This window comes from Dermochelys coriacea, chromosome 13 (assembly GCF_009764565.3).
Source record: "Dermochelys coriacea isolate rDerCor1 chromosome 13, rDerCor1.pri.v4, whole genome shotgun sequence".
Lineage (NCBI taxonomy): Eukaryota > Metazoa > Chordata > Testudines > Dermochelyidae > Dermochelys > Dermochelys coriacea.
In genome coordinates, this window is record NC_050080.1 from 6,718,455 (window position 1) to 6,738,638 (window position 20,184).

Genomic DNA, 20,184 nt, shown 5'->3' on the forward strand with positions numbered 1-20,184 from the left:
GGACAAAATTTTTAAAAAATGGAAATTTCTTGTGGAAAAATAATTGCCATTTTCCAACCAGCTCTGACTCTGGAGCCTTGAAATGGCCCCTCCAATTCAGGGTTGAGCCTATTAGCAGGCTGCGGTGGGAAGTGAGGGCTGTGCTGTTCTCATAAAGTACCTTCTCCGAAGACAGAAGGCTTCAGGATCTCAAGTCAGAACATTTAATTAATTTTTTAAAAAATAAAACAGGATTCAAATAGCTGCCACTATGTGGACGCACACCTATGCAACAACCAGTTTTCTAGAAGCAGAGTCTGTTCATGCCACCTAGCTAAGGAGGAGCAACGGTGTGTTACATGCAGTATTTTTTTTTAATTTGCACCAAAGAGCTATGTTTTTCTTTCTCTTTTTGCTTAGGTCACTATTTATTCCTGTGTTTCTTTAAGCACGGAGACTCTCTCCTTTTACGACTGGAACATTTATTATAGACCAGTGAAATCCCATCTGGAAAAACTCTCCAACTTGCCTGTGGGTAATGTGCCCTTTCTTCTTGTCCCATGGTACTTGGTTTGTCACTTGCTGTTCTATTGTCACCCGTCTCAGAATCTGCAGATGTCAATGATAAGAGCAGCAGAAGGTGCTGAGTTGACATTTAGTGAGAGACTGTGACAGCAGTTCTGCCAAAAAGGATTGAAAGAACACGGAAATCAATGTCAAAGCAGAGCTAGGACGAATGCTTTTATGTAAGAAGGCATGGTACCTGGTACTTGTTTGTATACATACAAAATGCAGCTATGGTTGATGTAAGCTGATAGAAATAACTCTGTTCGGATGTTGCTGCCAGAAATGAATGCCAAAGTCTTTAACACAGTAATGAAAAAAAAAATATTTTTTATCTGCAAAGTCTTGGCAATTTTAGGTGTGTATTCAGTTTTCTGGGAACATCAGAGATATTTCAAAGGAGCTTTCCCTTCCGGAGGTTTCTGCTCCAGTTGGTCTTTGTGTTACCTATCTGAGTCTTGTGTGTATTAAAATAGAGACGGCCAGATAAATTATGAGTGCGTGGTCTGATAAATGTAGCCCTGTTTTTCAGTTCTGGCATCATTTGTGATCCCTCTAAATGTGTCTCTTGTTTGTAGGAGTTTGGCAAACAGATTTGAGAACAACTTTCATTTTGAGTGGTGTTCATGAACTATTCAACTTCCACTTTTTGCTATTTGTGGGATAGAATGGCCAATGGACATTGGCAATCTGAGTCCCAAGATGTTGTTTCTTCTCCTTGATTGGAGGATCTAAACTTTTTAAACCTCAAGACAAAAAGTAACAAAAAATAAGTAGTGAATAATGCACCAAACCATCACCTGGAATCTGAATAATTTATTAACACTGTCTCTCTTCTTCATGCCCCATTAATCAGCCAAAGCTAATATTCATTAAATATTAGAGGTCAAGTTTTTTTCAAAATTGCTCACCACCCAACAGCTCCCACTAAGAAAAATGGGTACTCCCCCTGGAGAGAACAATGGGAACTTCTGGGTGCTGTAATCTTTTGAAAATCCACCCCTAGATAAGCAATTTCTAGTGGGAATGTCTTACAAGATGTCATTAAGAGCAGTCCCTTTTGGAGCCATTCAGCAACTCATTCAGTTCTGTCCCCTCTGTTGTCATTTGTCACTGAGTGATCTCACAATAGACTTAGCTCACAGGGCTCTTGTGAGGTTCAGTTAATGTTTGTCCACAACTCTGAGCATGAAAAATTCTCCATAAATGCTAAACATTATCATAATAAAATCTTTGCCAGCCAATCAGGTTTCTAGGTGGAGGGTTATTACTCACTGAAAACAGTTAAAACCTAAAACTTCAGCCAGTCAAAAACCAATTTTCCGATTAGCTGAAGGGGTGGTTAGGGTGCTAGCTTGCAACTTGGAAACTTTAGTTCATTTTCTTGCTCATGTCATGTGTGACCTTGGGCAACTCGCTCAGGCCCAGATCCTCCAAGGTACTTTGAAGCCTAGCTCCCACTGAAATAACTCAAGTGCTGTGTTAAAACCTTGTGTGGTAAACAAGAGAAGTGTAACACTGGACTTTTTGGGGGGTACGGGAGGGGAACTGCCTGCAGGCTGACAATGACTGCCAGGTCTCAGAGTGGCTAGTATGAAATCAATAGGAGCCTGAATACCTTTGAGGATCTGGGCCGAATCTCACCGTATTTCAGCTCCCACACTGTACAATGGGGATAGTACTACTTATTTACCTCACAGGAGCATGGTGAGGATAAACACATTAAAATTTTTAGCGTTCTCAGATACTGTGGTACTGAGGGTCATCAAAGGGCCCTACATAGGACTTTATTCATAAAAACCTCTTTCCAAAAATTTTATTTGAATAGCTGCACTGGTCTTCTTCCAACTGGCTACAGTTGGGGTCATTTCCTAAAGTGGATCAGGGCCAGACATGCAGTACGTGTAAGTCGACACAGCTCCACTGAAATCAGTCGGTGCAGATCAAGGTAGTTCCTTTGAAATCGAGGGAACTCAGTTTACACCAGCTAAGGATCTGGATCCTAGTCTCTACAGCCAGTCTATAACACTACAGTAAGCTACCATACATTGTAGCTGCAGCAGCATGAATCAGATCAGAGGATTACATCTACATCAGTCATCTGGCCTAATAAAAATGAAATCATTGTGAGGGAACATTATCGCTGGATCAATGTCTGTTTTTTTGCCTCAGCAGGGGACCTGTGGCAACAGCCTATTCCATGCAATTCAAATGAAGAGATAAAATGTCATTCTGCTCTTTGTGTATTAGAATAATTTTTTTTAAGTATTGGTGCATTTAAAAAAAAAGTTCAATTATCCTATCATTGCAGACATTACTGCCTGGTGGTTTCCCTTGACATCCATTACATCCATTATGTTTTTGACTATCAATTATCCAGTGGTAGATCCTAATGAAGGGGTCTGTTCCTTAAGGAACTGACAGACTTTATTGCTGAGAGTATTTCAGTAAATTAGAAATCAGCAACACAAGCTGCCATTGCAAAGCTTTTGTTTTAACAGTGTGAGCTGTTTTACATATCTCGCTTTCCTCCTTTTCATTAGGCATTTGAGAGCCAAGCTTGTTCTAAGAAAGTGGGCATTAAAGAGGGTGATTATAATAGACATGAGCAGAGTGCAGGGAGCCCAAGGGAGAGTCAATTTGCAGCTGCAAAGAGGGAGCCCTTTACCTCTGTGCAAAGAGCTTCTTGTCTCAGATTGGTTCAGACACTGATTTGTTTCCTTCTATTACACAGTTAAGCTTCTGATCAAATATGTCCACACCTGGGTGCTTAAAAGTTAGTCAACTAGATCTATATTTAGGCCCCTAAATAAAGGGTTTACAGAGCTGCTGAGCACCTGTCAGAAGGAGACATGGGAGCTTAGGGCATCTGAAAATCAAGCAACATGCGTAGGGGCGTAAATATGGATTCAGGTGCCTAAGTTTAGTCACTGGGGTGTGAAAGTGCCTGTCTCTGTTTTCCATTATACCAGTCTGTAAACAGATGGGAAGGGCATGTGGCTCGGGTTAAAATTCCCATTGTGCTACTGTGATTTCAAGACATGTTTTCTTGGCTATTATTTAGTGGCTCCATGGAGCTTGGCATATAACATTACCATCTGTAAGACATACCACATGGGCATGGCAACCTACAGAAGACACAGATCGTCAAAGTTATTTAGACACTTCCATTGAAATGGATAGGAATTAAGTGCCTACATGTCTTTGAGGAACTGGGTCTTGGTCTCCTGTCCTGAGCTGCTCTCTGGGTACACATGTGTTTTTATTTTTATTTTTACATGTCTGGGTCATAAACACATGAAAACAAAGGATCACATCGCCAGGCTCAAGCAAAATATCTTTGCATCTTGTTCAGGTAGCTCCTTTCTCTGGGAAAGCACGGTCTGCTCCCCAATCAAATGGAGAATGAACGCCACCTTATGGAAAGCACAAGGAGTTTCTCTCCATCTAAAGATTTATGCTGGTTCCTTCCTGGGGCCTGATTCTCCACTCCCTTGCTGCTTGTGTAGTCGTTTACACCTGTGTAAAGCACTGCGAGGCAATGGAGAATCAGGGTGATAAGGTGTTTGTTCTGTGATGAAGGAAGAATGGAGTCAAATGAAATCTCTAGCTTTCTTGCTGTATCAATAAATACCTTGTTAGTAGATCACAGGGAGGCAGTGGCTACTTGTCCTGCCAAACTCCAAAGGGTTTCAAAAGTAAAGTCAGACTGGAATAGAGGGCAGGAAAATCAAGGAAACAAGTGCTGAGGAGGAATTAATCCTGCATTATGTGCCATTCATGGGCTTCATTCTGTGAATACAACAGATAAATAGCAAGAGAGGAGATTCTCTCCACAGAGAGAGTGAAACTGGGCTAGGGAAAGGAGGCAGCATTAGGTCACTTCTGACCGCATCCCCAGCTCACAGTGAAGTCCAGTTCAAGCCACCATCTCAAAACCAAATCCATGGCTTAGCGTCTGAATAGGTCAAGGGTACTGAATCATTTACTGGCGGCTAACTGACGGACACCACCTGGGAGCTTTAAACAGTGTCTCCTCTGCATTTTCTTTGAAACCCAGCAATAATGTACCAGCACCCAAAGCACTGTCTGCAGCAGAGCCCTCTTGATGTCTGTTTCCAGTTTCTGGCATAGGCTATAAAATAAAACTCCAGGAGACGTAAAAGAGGTGGAGTAGTGCCCTCGTGTGGTCATCTGGGACTCCTTCCAGGGACTGATCTCCCACTCTGTTTTCCTTGTTAGTGATTTGGTGTTTGAGTCCCCTCCATGTATTAATCAGTTTTATAATTGTCCATTCTTTCCATTTTATTTTAAAACTGTATTGACTCTCTTTACACAGCATGCTCCCACTAAGCAATTGGCACTGTAGGGACTAACTACAGGATTCTGAGCAGCCCTGTGAAAATTATTCTTGCATTAAACATATCATCCTAGTACTCACACAATAGCTACCGAAACAACACAAGATCTACTTTCAAATACAGCGCAGTTCCTTAGTTACTGATGGTATATTCCCAAAAGTTACATAATGTCATAATAATCGACTCCCCTTCCACCGGAAAACATCTGCCAGCCCAGTTTAAACAAACTACAGACTCTACAGGGTGAATTCCCTTGAACACCAGTGATTTCCTGTAAGACTTTTTCCCTCTCTGTGGGGCAGGTGGAATGCTAATGTCAGGCCTTTTGACTGGAACAGAGCCACTTACTGAACTTCTTCCATCCCTGGCTTCTCCGAGACCACAGGCGGGACAGTTACACCGTCCTTCTGTGCACACTTTTGATCATATGCACAATGGGTCGGCTAACCCAACATGCTTTCCTTCATATCTTATGTTCTTAAATAATACAGACCAGGCCTGTGAGAATATCTGTTGGGAGGTTAAGACAAATGGCAGTTTGGTGGGGCAGAAGGGGCAGGGACACTGCTGTGGTAGAGACTTAATGTCCTCCTGGTAATACACTTGAGTCTTCATTCTGGGGCTTGTTTAAGAGAAATGTGTTTTCTTTCTTGGTTTGGGCCTATTAGTATGACTATATAGACTGAGAAGTTCAAAGAGACAGTGGGTGAGGCAAGCAGAGTTTGGCCTTCAGTTTGTACTAATACCAGGGTGCTCAGGCTTTTCAAAATATGTTGATGGAACTTCAATTAAGAGATGGTCTTGTGGACCACTCTGCCCCCTGCTATTCACAAAGTGTTTTGGTCAATAAAGGAATAATTGGCCTATAATAATTGGGGAAATTTATTCATCAACCTCATCAGTTAGAGGCGTGTGTACATATGTAGGGCTTCTGTCTCTAGACAGATGGACCATTTCCTAAGAGAGGAGAGAAATTATTAAAATGGATTAAGATCCCATCCTCTGCTATTTCAGAAAATGGCTAGGAAAGGCCTTGGGGACAAATATCACTGATGATGACTTCATGGTTAAACATCCTAAACTACCTCTTGTCCTGTTTCTTGCTTGTTTTACACTGTGTGGCCTTATTCTCCTCCAACGTGCATCAGATTCACATGGATGTAACTCCATTGGTATCAGGGGAGTAACTCCTGATTTACATCAGCACAGGTTAGAAGACATTCAAGCCCTATGTATAGACCTCTTCTCTCCCTGTTCAGCTACTATTTTGTACTAGGGCATGGGCATGAAACATTTACTTGTGGTTGTGAAGAGTCCAGCAAATCATAGTAAAGAGATGGCCCAGTGCTTAGGGTTCTAGCCGGCAATGGGGGTTCGGTTCCCTGCTCTGCTACAGACTTCCTGTGAGACAATGGGCGAGATGCTTAGTCTGACCAGGCCCCAGTTCCCCGTCTGATAAACAGGAATAACAGCACTTTCCTACCTCCCAGGGGATTTTGTGTGTAAATGTATTAAAGATTTATAAGGTGCTCAGATCCTATGGTATTGGGGCTAATATGTACCCTGGATAAGTAAGGACCCTTGCTCTCTTCTAGGCACCAAGTAACTCCAAAGGTTTGCTTGGGCTGAGCAAGGCTTAGATGAGATTTATTTGTTGCCAATGCATTAGGATATCTCTGTGTCCTCCAATCAGGAGGCAGGAGTCATGGGCCATATGGGGAAAAATTGATACATGAATTGCAAAGTCAGCTCACATTCCAGCTAGGGTAACAAGAGTGAGTCTGAAGAAGTGGGTTTTTTACCCACAAAAGCTTATGCCCAAATAAATCTGTTAGTCTTTAAGATGCCACCGGACTCCTCATTGTTTTTGTGGATACAGACTAACACGGCTACTCCTCTGATAAGTGTGTGTTTATTCCCACCCTCCCCACCCAGTGCTGGTCCTCTGTTATTAGCCTACACAAACTTTCTGGCCCCCTGGGGAGTTACCTGCTTCTCTGGAGGGGGCTGTCTTGGACAATCAACCAAAACACTGTGCAGCAGTTTGAGAAGAGGACATCTCCATTAATATTGCTTTCACACTTCTCTCCTCAGTCGGGTTAATGGGTGAGGTCTTTTTCTTCCTTCATTACAGACTGAGTCAAGGAATTATTCCCACTGGTGAGAAGGCTGGACATGTAGTTAAGGCACTGGATTTGAATGTGGATTCAATTCCCTGGTTTGCTAGACATCCTTAATCCTCCCCATCTTTAAAAATGTCACGACCCTTGTCTTTTCAGATCGTGAACTACTCTGTTTCTTACTATGCATCTGTGCAGAAGCCAGCACAATGGATCCTGATCTCAGCTGGAGTAGGTGCTACTTGGACAACAGATAAATAATATTAATACAGTAGTGGCTGATTGCGCCTCCTCCCCTCAAAATATGACTTCCTGGAGAAATAAAGCAAGGCTGGAAATGTTGGGGGAAAGGATTCCCTGTCATAAATTCTCCTCTTTTTCCATGTCATCTTCATTATCACCAGAATCTTAGGGCAGTGCTGAGTTGTGTATTTTCTGTATGGAGCATGAAACCAGCTGAAGGTGAAAGTAATAAACAAAGACCCTGATTTCCAAGACTCTCTTTCTAAGCATGAATTGTGTGTGTATAGATCAAAACCTATACGTTCAGTAGTAAAACTTTAGCACTCCAACAGCTTGAGTGGGTCCTGTATTTTCCGGTTGCAATTGGGAATCCCCTGAGCATACTGTAGCACCTTTCTCTATCTCATTAACATCACCATGGGGGATGTGTCCGAAGCTTCCAAGCCTCTTCCCCGTCTCACAACAGTGTGAATGGCAATCCTTGGGGCTTTAGCTCCTGCTTTTATAGACATCCCCATCTTTTCTGTCCACTGCGGTCGTTTTTAACCCCCAGCCACGGTCTCGGTTCAGGTTTGGACACAAGAGGGAGCTATCGAGCTATTGCAGGCGCAGGGCAGTTTATGGAAAAGACATGGCAGCTGAGACAAAGAGTTCCCTAGCTGGTGCAGGAGGAGGCGAGATGCTGGGAACGCTCTGTCCACTTTGTGTGTGGGATCAGGTACAACACACTAAATCAGTGAGCCTCCTTTGTATTTACCAAAGGGCTTTGGGTAAAGCAGATCCACACCGGGGGGAAGGAATTGTGTAGATTCCTGTGTCCACTTTCATATGAGTGTTTTACTGTAAAGACTTTTAAGCTCCCTCCACCCCCCCCCAAAGGATTTGCAAACAGGCTAATGTTTGTTTAGGGTGAAGGGGGAAATCAAAGAGGACTGATTCTCTGTGCAGTAGCAGTGGGTCACTAGGAACAAAGCACTTGATGTGATGCACAAAGGAAATGGACCTCTGGCTCTGGGACAGACTCAGGGAGGGGAAATAAGAAGGTGTCATGCCCTTTGTGGGGATTTCGACATGCACTGCCCAATCCTGGGCTATTGAATCAAGTGCCAGGGTTGCTACTGGCTTCAATCAAACCAAGCCCTAACAGCAGGGAGCTATGTGTTTAGCTAGGGGACTAGAAATTCTTCTCTCTTCGCTGGCACTGGCTTGCCCTGTGATCTTGGGTAAATCCTTTGGCCCAGCTCCTAAAGAGTATTCCGTTACCTAACTCCCACAGTCAGGCACCTAAATGCCTTTGAGGATCTGGGCCTTTGACTCCTTCTGGATGGACCCATCTGTAAAATGGAACCAAGGCTCAGGGGCTAGGAATAAATCAGGGTCAGCCTTCGCTCCTTCTTCCTCTATGAATAATATCTGCATGGGGGACGGCTTTAATTGACCTGCAGCGTCTAACCTGCTGGGGCAACGGACACGCTAGGGGAGAGGAAAGGGCTTTTGTGGTTGCTCCTTGGTCCACAGGCCCCACCTCCTCAGCTGCTGTAAATGGGCTCCAGTGAGGTCCAGGCTGTGCTGGGCTTGGGAGCAGCGGAGTCAAGCCTGGGGTGAAATGAGGTTACCTCAGGTGTAAAGGCAGAGGCCCCGCTTCCAAGACAAAACAGCTGTGACAGGAGCTTGTGATTAACTCATGGGGGTAAAGGGGATTCAGGTGGGAGGCTCGCAAGTTCTCAGCCAATCCTCCCCACGCGGGAGGCTCTAATCTAGGGGAAGCACCTGGCATGGGAGAGTGGCCTCTGGCTCTGAACCAGCTGTGGGCCCTTGGGTGGTATCTGAGGGGGGTGGGAAAGATGCAGTTTCTGCCTCCTTGGGCTGGTGGCACCTCTTTGGCATAACTGCTCTGCCAGGGAGTGGACAACTGCACCTTCAGGGAGCTGGCTAGAGCCCCCTCCCTGCAGGACTTACTATCGGTGAGTTGGTCAAGGCGCCCGGACTGTGTCAGAGATGCTAGGGGTGGGGAGGTCTGTTTGAGCAGGTTTGGATCCGGCCTTTTGTGAACATGCGCCAGGGGCCTGTATGTGGTGCAGGGATTAAGGTGATTTCTGTATTGGGGGGTCTGTTGGGGCTGCCGGAGGTTCTCCATCCTTCTGCTATTCGAGACCAGCAGGCCCGAATAACGCCTGGCTCTTTAGCTAGTGTCAAGGGCCAGCGAAGAAGGGGGTATGTTGGTTCTCTGTTGTCCACTGAAGTGTCTTCCCGTCCGGTTTCAGATTGTAGCTGACAGGCCCTGGGGAAAACGTTTGTCCCAGAGCCTGTGGAGTCACTTGGGGGCATTGCCAGGACCCGCTTTCTTTGCCCTGCTGCCGCTGTTGGCTTTTAGAAAGGAACAAGAGCGAATAGGGCAAAGCGAACTCCGGGCTAGTCGGGCAACCCTTGTGCGTGCTTGGGGGCGCTGTTGTTGTGGTGTGAACGTGCTACCCTGAGACCGTGTGTGTGTGTGTGTGTGCACGGGGGGACACCTGGCCTTTGCTTAACAGCAAAAAGGATGTTAGAGCAGTGTTGGTGGTTGCTTCAAATCCGGCCTGGCTCTCCTGGTGGTGCCTAGTGGAGGGGACAGGAGCGACACCTGCGCTCTCCGGGCCAGCCCCGGGCAGGCATCCGGCCCCTTGCACCCCAGCTAGTACCGCCCCATCACTCAGCCCCTCCAGCCAGCTGCCCAGGGAATCAGGGAGCCGGGCAGGCCTGTGGGCTAGACGCCATCTGACCGCTCGCCGCCCCGCCAACCCCAGCCTGCTGGCTTCGGCCGGGCTCCCCCAGCTCGCTCTGGGAATGAAACCCACCCCGTGGAGGGACCCACAGCAGGGGCAGCCCAGCGGGTCCAGCCGGCCAGAGCGCTGGTTGCCCGAGTGTGTCCACAGACCGGCGAACCCGGCTTCCCTGACTGGGGCCCGTTCTGAGCTCGCACACCTGAGCCTGGCCCCGCGGTGACCCCATAGACTTGGGGGGGGTGCTTGCCCGATACCAGGTGCGACGAGATCCAGATCTGCCCAAACCCCCTTTTTGCAGCGCCTGAAGGAGGTGGGGCGGGGGGACGCAAGGCGAGTCGGCTCCCCTCTCCAGGCCAGGTCTGCAGGGGGGGGGGGGGGGGAAGAGATCCATGGGGGTCCGTTTGTCCTGGTGATCTCTCTCCCTTTTCCCAGACCCCTATTTAGCCACGCGCCCCTCCTTGAGCACAGATTGCGCGGAGCGCAGTTGATTTGCGCGGTAATTCACAGCATCTGGGGGCGCAGTGCTAGAGGAATCCACCAAGGTCCGAATCCACGGGGATGGGGGTGGGGGGTTTGTGGCTAGGTTGGTTGGTCTTGATGCTGCTGAGTGTAGACAGGTGGGCATCGCACAGGGTCCGTCGCCTCTCTTTCCCCAGCGTCGCAGACTCCTGCTGGGGGAACAGCCCAAACGGCTCAAGAGACCACCAACCTTCCCAACGCCAAGCAGCTGGGAGACTTCCCCTTTGCTTTCCCTGCCCCGCTCCCCCTGCCAGGCAGGGGGACGCACCCACTCTCCCGGAGGGAACATGGAATTAAACAAAACAATGTAATGTAATTCGGGCGGCGGGGGGAGAGGGGGGAAGACACTCCTAAACCAGGCAAATAGCCTCCCGCCTCTCCCCTCCTTCTGTTTCTTTACAACCGGCCCAGAGCCACCCCTCCATGCGCTGGGTCCCAAGTTACACCTTTGGGGATGCCTCTGCCCCCCGTGTCTTCGTGTGTATGTCTCTTCCTCCAGGCCCGTGTCTGGGGGCCAGCTGCGGACATCGCTGCCTGAGCAAGCTCCCGTAGGGTTGGGAGTTGGCCTTGGCAAGTCGGGATTCGGCCCGCTGTGTCTTGATGATCTGAGACCCTGCGGCACAAAGTTAATTAACACAGAAACTACCAACCGGGGGGGCCGCGGCACTCAGCGTGGCCCACAGCCCTGCGAGTTCTGCATCTCCCCTCCCAAACGCCCGCGCCTCACAACCCGGCTGGACCGCGGGCACGACTTGCCATACAGCAGAGGGAGCAGCAGATGGCGCTATGCGCGGGCTCTTCTGCCGCCCCTGGAAATGCCGTCTTCAGCTAGGTTTTTCAATTTAATGAATTTTAAAAAGTAAGGGGGCATTAGGAGAATCTTTTTAAAATGTCATTACAAAGATGGTGAAAAATGAGACAAATGAGGAACGTCTGCTTTTCTTACATTCTCACAATCATATTGATATAAATTGCATAGATACCTATATCAACACCTTTGTGTGCATGATTATATATGCAAACTATAATGTAAGTTACATGCACATATCTATAAATACAGAATTACTCCTTTATAATAAATATATATAATTTTCTACTGAAGAATAGCCATGTTAGAGATGCATAAATACCTAGAAACTTTCTGCGTAACTAAACTGCATTCGTAACAACAAACCTTGGTTCTAAAATCTAAACTCTTTAAAATCACACCCCAAATCCTCTTACGACTATTGCGTAGTATTCTATAACTTAAAAAAAAAGACACACAGACGCACGAATTTTATTTACAAAACTAAGCAATGTGCATTTTAATACTGTTGTAAATAAACTATTAAAGCAGTAACTAAAAGAGCTGTGCTGGTTTCAAAATATTTCAATGAACTAGGTAACCTCTTTAAATCGCAACACTGCTCCTTTGAAGCTGCTGCATAATGATAAAGACTTGATGTTCAACAAGAAGAAGAAGAAAGGAAGAACAAAATTCTTTCGTCGGGCATTTGAAAAAACAAAAGGAGTTTATTAGGGTTATTGCAATGATTAATCCAGGAACCACGAGCGAAGCTGAACTCTTTATTCCAGCACATTTTGCCACTGTTCTTAGATTTGGAACGTGATTCGGTTAACCCCAGAAAGTGGAATGAAAGTGCTTTGGACATCTGTATTTCCCTTCCTCCCCCCTTCGAAGTGGGTTACAGATATAGAATACAAGCGACGCTTTTCGGACATTAAGTCCAAGCTGAGGGCTTTGCCTCTAAAACAGAACGAAATCTTGCTCCTCTTATTCAGTGCAATCCTTGTTTCAAGTGACGTTGAGCAATGCACAGCACCGCTTCCCTGAACCTTTGGCGGGTTTCTTTCTCATTGATAGCTCTTGCAACTCCCTTTCTGTGCCCCCTCGGATCTCTCCATTCATTGCAAACGTCTCAAGGGAGGCAAAGTTACCAGGTTTCAGAGTAGCAGCCGTGGGGGTTGCAAGGACATCTAAACTCCCCATAATAATAGCAACCCTCCTGCATTGTCTTCCTGGCTCTCCCCTCCTTAGCTCCCCCTGCATTGTCCTGTCCTTTCCCTTTGTGAGCCAGGAGCCCCTAAACCTCTGCATATTCAGGAGGGGCCTGCTTCGCCCCCCTGCCACTTTTAATGTAAAGAGACAGCTGCCCTGCAAGACGCTGGAGCCCATTGTTGCTCCGATTTGTCAAAAGGCCGAGGATGCTCCATAGATCGCTCAGTGGCTGCTGTTAAGTGTAATTAGAGGGTTTGTGTCCCCCATTTCCATTAAAATGAAGCTGTGAGGCTCCTCTCTTGGCATTCACCGCGTGCCTTAATTGTATGGACATTAAATCAAGGTCCGCTGTGAACACGCAGAGAGGGGCTCGGCGGCAGCAGGACAGGGAGAGACCAAGGCTCAAAAGCGTCTGGTCCGTGCGGGCACCGCTCGGGTGCCCCCCTCTCTCGACAACACGCGCACACGGCTCCCCTCCGGAGCGGGAGAGAACGGGGGTTCTCTAAACCTCCGAGAGGAGAGAGACACCCCCCCACACACACACAACACAAACCCTCCCCAACACGGTATAAAATATAAAAAGCCGGACAATGTAAAAACAAACCCTGGGGAAGAACCTCCGCCCCCACCCCCGTGCAATGAACCCCCATGTCCAATGTAAAATATCTCTGCACTCTACCCGCTAGAATAAACCTCTCTACAATTACAAAACCTATAGATCAGAAGCCTGTACAGTAAACCCATATTCAAACCTCTACATCAAACCCTATCCTATACACCGCCTACATATTCAAAAGCCTTTGCAATGAAATCCTATATAATAGCCATATAAACCACTTATATAATGCAAACCCTCTGTACGGTATAATTTCTGTAACCGCCTATACGGTATTTAAAAGGATAAGTTTTTAAAACAGAACAGCCACCCCGGAAACTGATGGCCACCTTCTAATAGTAAGACAGACCTGAATTAAGCGTAACAGATCCAGCATGTCAAGGGACAGGTCTATTTCTCTAGAGTTACAGGGCCAGTCAAAGTGCTGGGCGTCTTTTTCCCCCCTCTCTTCTACTTTCAAATAATAATCATCATCCTCGTGTGTCTCTTAAGCCGCTCAAAATGCAAATGAGCTGATTTCTCTTCTTTAGAAGGGAAACCGAAATAGCTTAGAGGTGCATTTGGCAATTCACAGCGGCTGGGCACAATAATAGCTCCACGCTTTGGGGATTTTTTTGGGCGGGGGGGGGGGGTGGTTGTTGTTTTTTTTTTTTGCTTGTCTGTATTAAGTAAGGGTGGAAAGAGAGTGACCATGATTAAAGCGATTTCGTTGCTGGCCATCGGAGTTAAAGGCACTTTATTAATTTAGGACGATTTCTTTCTATCGATCTTGCCGCTGAATTCCCCCCATCCCCCTCCTTGTCGTCCTCTCGCCCCCCAAAAAACCCTAATAATGATAAAGCCCATTAAGGACGCTTACAAAAGAGGAAGGAAGAAAAAAAAATCCTGACGCTCTTCCAAGTTAGCAATCGAGCTGGGATGTTCTCCCACCATTGTCGCCTAAACCCCATAATTACAGCACCGGCAAGACTAGCTTTTAGCAGATTTACCCATTCCAATAGAAGCAGCCCTCTGTGGCTGGGGCGGCACAAACTCTGCGTCCTTTCTCAGATCCAGTGCGGACGCCCTCCCGTGGTTCAGCATGCTTGTTGTGTGTATGCAGGCTAGAGATGAATAAGAAAAGCGCCTAGTCTCTCATTATCTTTTGAATTTTAGACCTTTTCTCTCTCTCTCTCTCTCTCTCTCTCTCTCTTCCTCCCCCTGGAACAATGAAGAAAGAGCTCATCAGAGTGAAAACCAGGCTCCCGCTCGGCTTGGAAAAAGCCAGATGAACTTGTATGGGTGCCCCACGCATCTTTCCATTCTCCTGCTCTTCTCCAGAGCTCTTTAAAGGGGTTATGAGGCGTCTCTCTCAATTTATCCCTTTTCTCTTGATCTTCCTAGCAGAGGGGTTTTTGGGTCTAGTCCTGGCTGTTTCAGCTGATCTCATCCAGTCTAAAGGATTAGCGCTTCTTCCCTCCGTCCAGGCTCTCAGCACATCTGCCGATTGGGTTCGGCACAAGAGGATTACATTGGGACCCAATGACGTCACCGCGAGGACATAAGTTCTCCTCCATTAACCAAATCCTCATCAGCAAGATGTCCTTGAAACTATAGGAGTAACATTCGAGAGACTCTGTTCCCAGCCCATCCCCACCTTCCTCTCAGCCTGGGTGCTCGGGCTTTCAGAAAATAGTGTTTAAGCTTTGAGTACTTGCAGCTGCATCTATGGCTGCACTACAGGGCTAGAGAATCTAGTCATTCTAGGAACACACAGACGTTATACATTGGAATCTGCACCTAAACTGTTAATCAGAGAAGCTTTATATTTTCTGTTGCGGTTTTTTTTTTTTTAAACAGAGGCAGGAGGGGGAGGGGAGGACTGTAGAGCCTACAATTATATTTCCTACCTCAAAAGACATCAGCAATAATTTTCCTTAAAGCTGACATGGATGTAATTTAAAACAAACAAACAAAAAAAACCATCCAAACCAAAAAAAAACCAACCAGATTTGAGAAAATTGTAAAGGAATTATTCTCTTTCCCCTTCCAGGAAGAGAGAATGTGTTTAAAGTCACACTTTTAAAATAAACGGGTTCCCTATTTACATGTGCTTTTGTTCCTTGCGATCAAGCTTCTTAAAGTTACATAATCACGGAAGTCACAGGAGCTAAGAATTGCTTAGCTTGGAAGGGAAGGAGTTCCTTATAGATCATTTCTAAATAATAAACCGAAAGAGGGGTATTGGTTTTAAAAGCCCACCAAGAGGGACAATGTAGCAATGCATATAGAATTCCTGCTGCCATCAAATACCCTTCATTTATTTCACCGAATGCTGGTTCTTCTTTAAACCATACCCAGCAAATAGGGCTCTCTTATAAGGAAACGCTAGCTATAAATACGTGGTTTTAACACATTTATTTTGTGTGTTTTGTTTTTAAATCGTGAATGAATGCCTTCTACCTAGAGACCTCTTTCATCAGGCTGTACTTGCCTACCCCCAGTGTCATGCCATGTTTTTAAGAGTCCTTTCGCTCAGGGGAGATTGCTTTTATTATTATTAAATACTTCTATATACAGATCAGAGATGAGTATTTTAGAACTGTTCTAACACGCCTTATTGTACTTTAGTCTTATCCTTAGAAAATATGGCGAAGTACTTCTACATCCCCCCCCCCCGCCCCATGTAAGGATTTTTAGGTGGAAAGTGCAGATTTGTGGGTTATCTTCCGCTCTAATAACCTTCTGTGGCTAGCAAAACGCTGCCTTCTATTCTTAGAATGATTTAAGACTGTGATTTGATTTGATTCTAGCAGGATTTAGATGGACACAGATATTTTACATGCTTATGTGGGAGTTGGACTCTGATTATGATGGAAATCATTTTTGGCCAGTTCTGAAAGTCTCCACTTTGCCATTGCTGTGTGAGCAATTACAGAATGGAGGTGTTGGTACAGTAGAACTGCAAACTATATATACATTTTGTTCCCACTAGATCAAACCAATTGTTCGGGGACTTTGTTGTTGTTTCTGATAGTTTGTTTATATTAGATAGCGGGTCTCTGACAGGCAAACCCAGAGACACAATTGGGGAAAAAATCGGTTCAAGGCAGTATAAAACAGAATCTCACGACAGAGTATCTACTAGGGGTATATAATAAAGTAGCCATCAGAAATGCTTGACAGCTATGTGAAATATCGTCTTCAAGGCTTAAGGCCCATAGTACAAACACTCGCACACCTTACTATTGTGTGTGGGTGACTTCCTTTCTATTATATAATGCTCCATTGCATGGCATGTATATTAGATAGGCGGAAATGCATTGTCTGTTACGCAACAAGAGGAATTTTTGCTATTGAAGCATCGTTTTTCCATCTTCTGAAGATACTTTTTTTTTCCACCTGGTTCCTTTCAGTTTATTATGCATCGACTTATTTACGTCCACGAGAAGCTACATGAACGCGAATCTGTACCTGGTACATTTAGGTTGAAAAATCTCAATAAATGTAACCTGCGCGTGGGAGCTCTTTTCTCAAGCATTTGCCATCAACACGATGCCCATCTTCAGCACAATTCAGAATTAATTTTCTTTCCACAACCAAATCCAGGATTTGCATTTTTGAAGGGGGAAAGGTGTTGTCGTTATTATTATTATTGCTTTGCCTGATCTAGGCTTATTTTATTGGATAATATTAAAGTTCTGTCTTTGTGTATTGGGTTCCAACCACCAGAATGGTTTTCAGATAGAATGACATTTCTATTTATCTAGAACTGCCCTTTTAGTTCCCAGTTGGCATTCCAGAAATACCTGTCTCCGATGCCTACACCTTGCTGGGCTCTATACAGAGCAGCTAATGGCAACGGAGTGAAAACCAGGGAGATCTCTTTCAGTCTGGAAAACAATGATCATATTCTCAAACTCTCGGTCTTCCATTTTTGTTGTGCATTCCCCTTCAGCTGGGCTTGGGATCTCACATTTATTCCTTCCCCCTCCCCTGTCTCACGTTATCCTAAGGAATTCGAGACAGAGACCAGGTCTTGTTCTGCAGGGGAAAGGTGCTGAAAAGAAAGGTGAGCTACAGTCTTCTGGTTCCATTGCCGGCTAAGAGTTCGCTGTCCATGGTGTTGAATGAAATAGATTCTCCCCCCCTCCCCTTTTCACATCACTCACCTCCCTGGTATTCAGAATCGGTGCCCCCTCATCCTGTCCTCCCGTCCTATACCCCCCCCCCCCCCATAATAGTACCAGTTTGACTTAAAACGTACAATTTACCTCCAGGTGTATTTGAATAGAACAGTCAGGAATAAATGAGCATTTTTTCCCCTACTGAATAGAGATTTTTTTCCTTTCCTTCGAATCCTGATCAGCGAAATCTTATAGCTACAGACTGCCTTAAAAATAAACTTTCTTAATAAGCGAAGTGACCACCCCTGTATCTGTTCGGGTGGGGGAGGGTCGGCCTGTCATCCATGCACAGAGTGTTCCTGCTGCCTTTCTAAATGTTCCTAGAGACTCTGGAGTTGTAAGCCTGGTGGCCCCAGCATGGATGTGATATTTTTAACCTCCTCCTAAGGCAAAGAGAGCTTCTGTTGTAACGGAGCAGTGTCAGGCTGCAAAGAGGAAAAACTTTCCTATTTGGCATGATGGTGGCATGATTTTACTTCGCTTTAAAATAAGCCACACCATTGCTTTAGCCCCTCTGAGTTTGCCATTAAATCGACTCTCCCCCCCCCCGCCCCCCTTTCAACCTCCTGTATGAGAGGCTTTAAAAGATGTGTAGGGTTTGGGGCTATTTCAGTAGCACTTCCAGCTAGACATTTTGTTTTAAGAACATCCCTTCCCTAAGCTCTAATGCAGCAGTTCTGTGTTCCGGAAGAAAATAGTCAGATGACTTGCAAAGGGCCATTTTCTTTCTTTCTTTCTTTCCCTCTGTCTCTTTTTAAACATACCACCTACTGTTCCCCGAACAAAGAGATCCTAGAGACAAGAAATCTGCTATCACTTTCCAGACGTTAACTCTGCAATGCATAGCGACCATATTAAAAATATACCCCGAAATCCACAGTAGCCTCTCACAACATACGAGCACCACTAAACCAGGCAGCAAAATGTGTGTGTGTGTGTGTGTGTGTGTGTGTGTGTGTGTGTGTGTGTGTATAAAACATAGACATATACACGCACGCACATACACTGCAGTCAAATCAGGCGATGCAAGTGGTCAGAGAAGCTCATTCCTTTCAGAAAGTCCCCCTCTTTCCCCCTTCTGCTGATTAAGTAACTAACAATCATCTCTTTTGCCATCGGAACTTGGCACAGGTATCGAATATAACATATCGACCCTCCACCCCCAGAATCGGTCGCTATGAACCGACCCACAAGTAAAACAATAATATATTTTTAAACGAGGCCTTGTTCTGTTTCAAAAAGTAAAGGAAATAGAGGGGCGGGTTATACATCCCTGGCCTCTCCTTTAGGCACAAACAATCTAGCGGCATATAAAAGCTTTCAGTAGAGATTGGTCTTTTCTGTGGTTAATTTAAAAGGATAACTTAAAGCTTTCTTAGAAAGTAATTACACTTACAAGCGGTTTTGGATTCAGACTTCTCTACCAAGTATGTCCTCTGTCTTTTTGGTCTTCGTGGTTGCTGATTTTTTTTTCTCCAGATCTGGAATAGTAACAATAATGATAAAAAAAATTAAACCACCCCCTCGAAATATACAATTCACTGATTTGCAAAGCATCTTCCTTCGTGTAAGAAAGCTGCTTGCTCTCCTCCGGGCTGCTTTCCTGGCCTCACAGCTCCTTGAGAAAGGAGGAGGGCCTTGTGCATTACAATCGCATTCAATTCAATTCATTCTGCCTGTTTCTAACGGTCTCTGGACAGCAAATCCACACCAACAGGGGGTCAAAGTCCCCTCCTCACCCCCCCCACCCCAGTCTTAAACACACACAATAGCCGTCAGCTAACAGCACAGAAGCAACTTTGAAACATTCAAGCATCTGAAGTGAAGAATGCCAGAAGCTCGCCTTTCCCCCTCCCTCCCGTCCACTTGTTCTTGATTTACAAATTTAAAATATAATCATCATAAAAAACCTCACTTTGATTCGCACGTTATTTCACAGCCCCAGCCAGAATTCTCACGTCAAGAATTTCCTCTTTCGGAAAAGATTAGTCCATCAAATAGCTGGGTAATTTTCCAATTACCTAATATTCTTTCTCATTTCACCATGCTTCCGCACTGGAGAAGGCTTTTTCTATAGATATTTATTTGGTATTATCAATAAATAGAGTGCATTGTAGTTTGATTCCCTCCTCTTCCCCCCCCCCCCCCAGCCACATTGCGAAGGCATAACTAGCATCACGAGCTGCCGATTGGATTTCAGGGTTATTGTTTTTATAAAATATAGATAAAATATTGCACTTATGTATCTCAGGCTTTGAATTAAAAATAATGTTTAGACATTTTCAAGAACTCTCGAGTCACTCACGCTCAATCACTGTGAAAGAAAGTTACATGCACGGATTTCGAAAGGAATTAAAATTGTGTTTAGCACGCAAGAAGGTCCAATGAATACTTGGGAAATCTTGGGGGGGAGGGAGGGTAGCGGTTATATCACAAGTCCAGAACTCGTTTCTTTTTGCCCTATAATATCGTTGGCATCTGTCCCTTCAGTAGGAAGTCTTCCTAAATCGCCTCTGTTGATTGTTTAAACGTTAATTTCCTAGCTGAGGTTTTTTAAAAAAATCACTTTCTGCCGCGTCTTCCTGAAACACTCATTGTTATCCAGTTCTAGAAACTGATTTTTTTTAAAAAGGTGACCCTTGAAACTGCTAATTAGAAATTGTATCTACCGTATTCAGACGAAAACATTTTACACATAGGCGGATACTAATACAAGTGAAGGGTGATTCTTCTCCTATATACGCCGGTCTGTAAGAGTCAAATGCTTAATCCAAATGCACGGTTCTTCAAAGTATCCTCTTCCATGTATTTAGACAGGCCGGTATGTCCAATTAACGGACTTGTCTGATGCC

General features: G+C 45.2%; 1 long non-coding RNA gene across 1 annotated transcript; it reads right to left on the minus strand.

Moving 5' to 3' along the window:
- LOC122456398 lies at nucleotides 1-19,436 on the minus strand. The gene is made up of 3 exons (XR_006275323.1): nucleotides 19,248-19,436; nucleotides 18,729-18,813; nucleotides 1-659 (listed from the first exon to the last, which is right to left on the minus strand). It is a non-coding gene; the product is annotated as an uncharacterized LOC122456398 (long non-coding RNA).
- Between the last annotated feature and the right edge of the window lie 748 nt (nucleotides 19,437-20,184).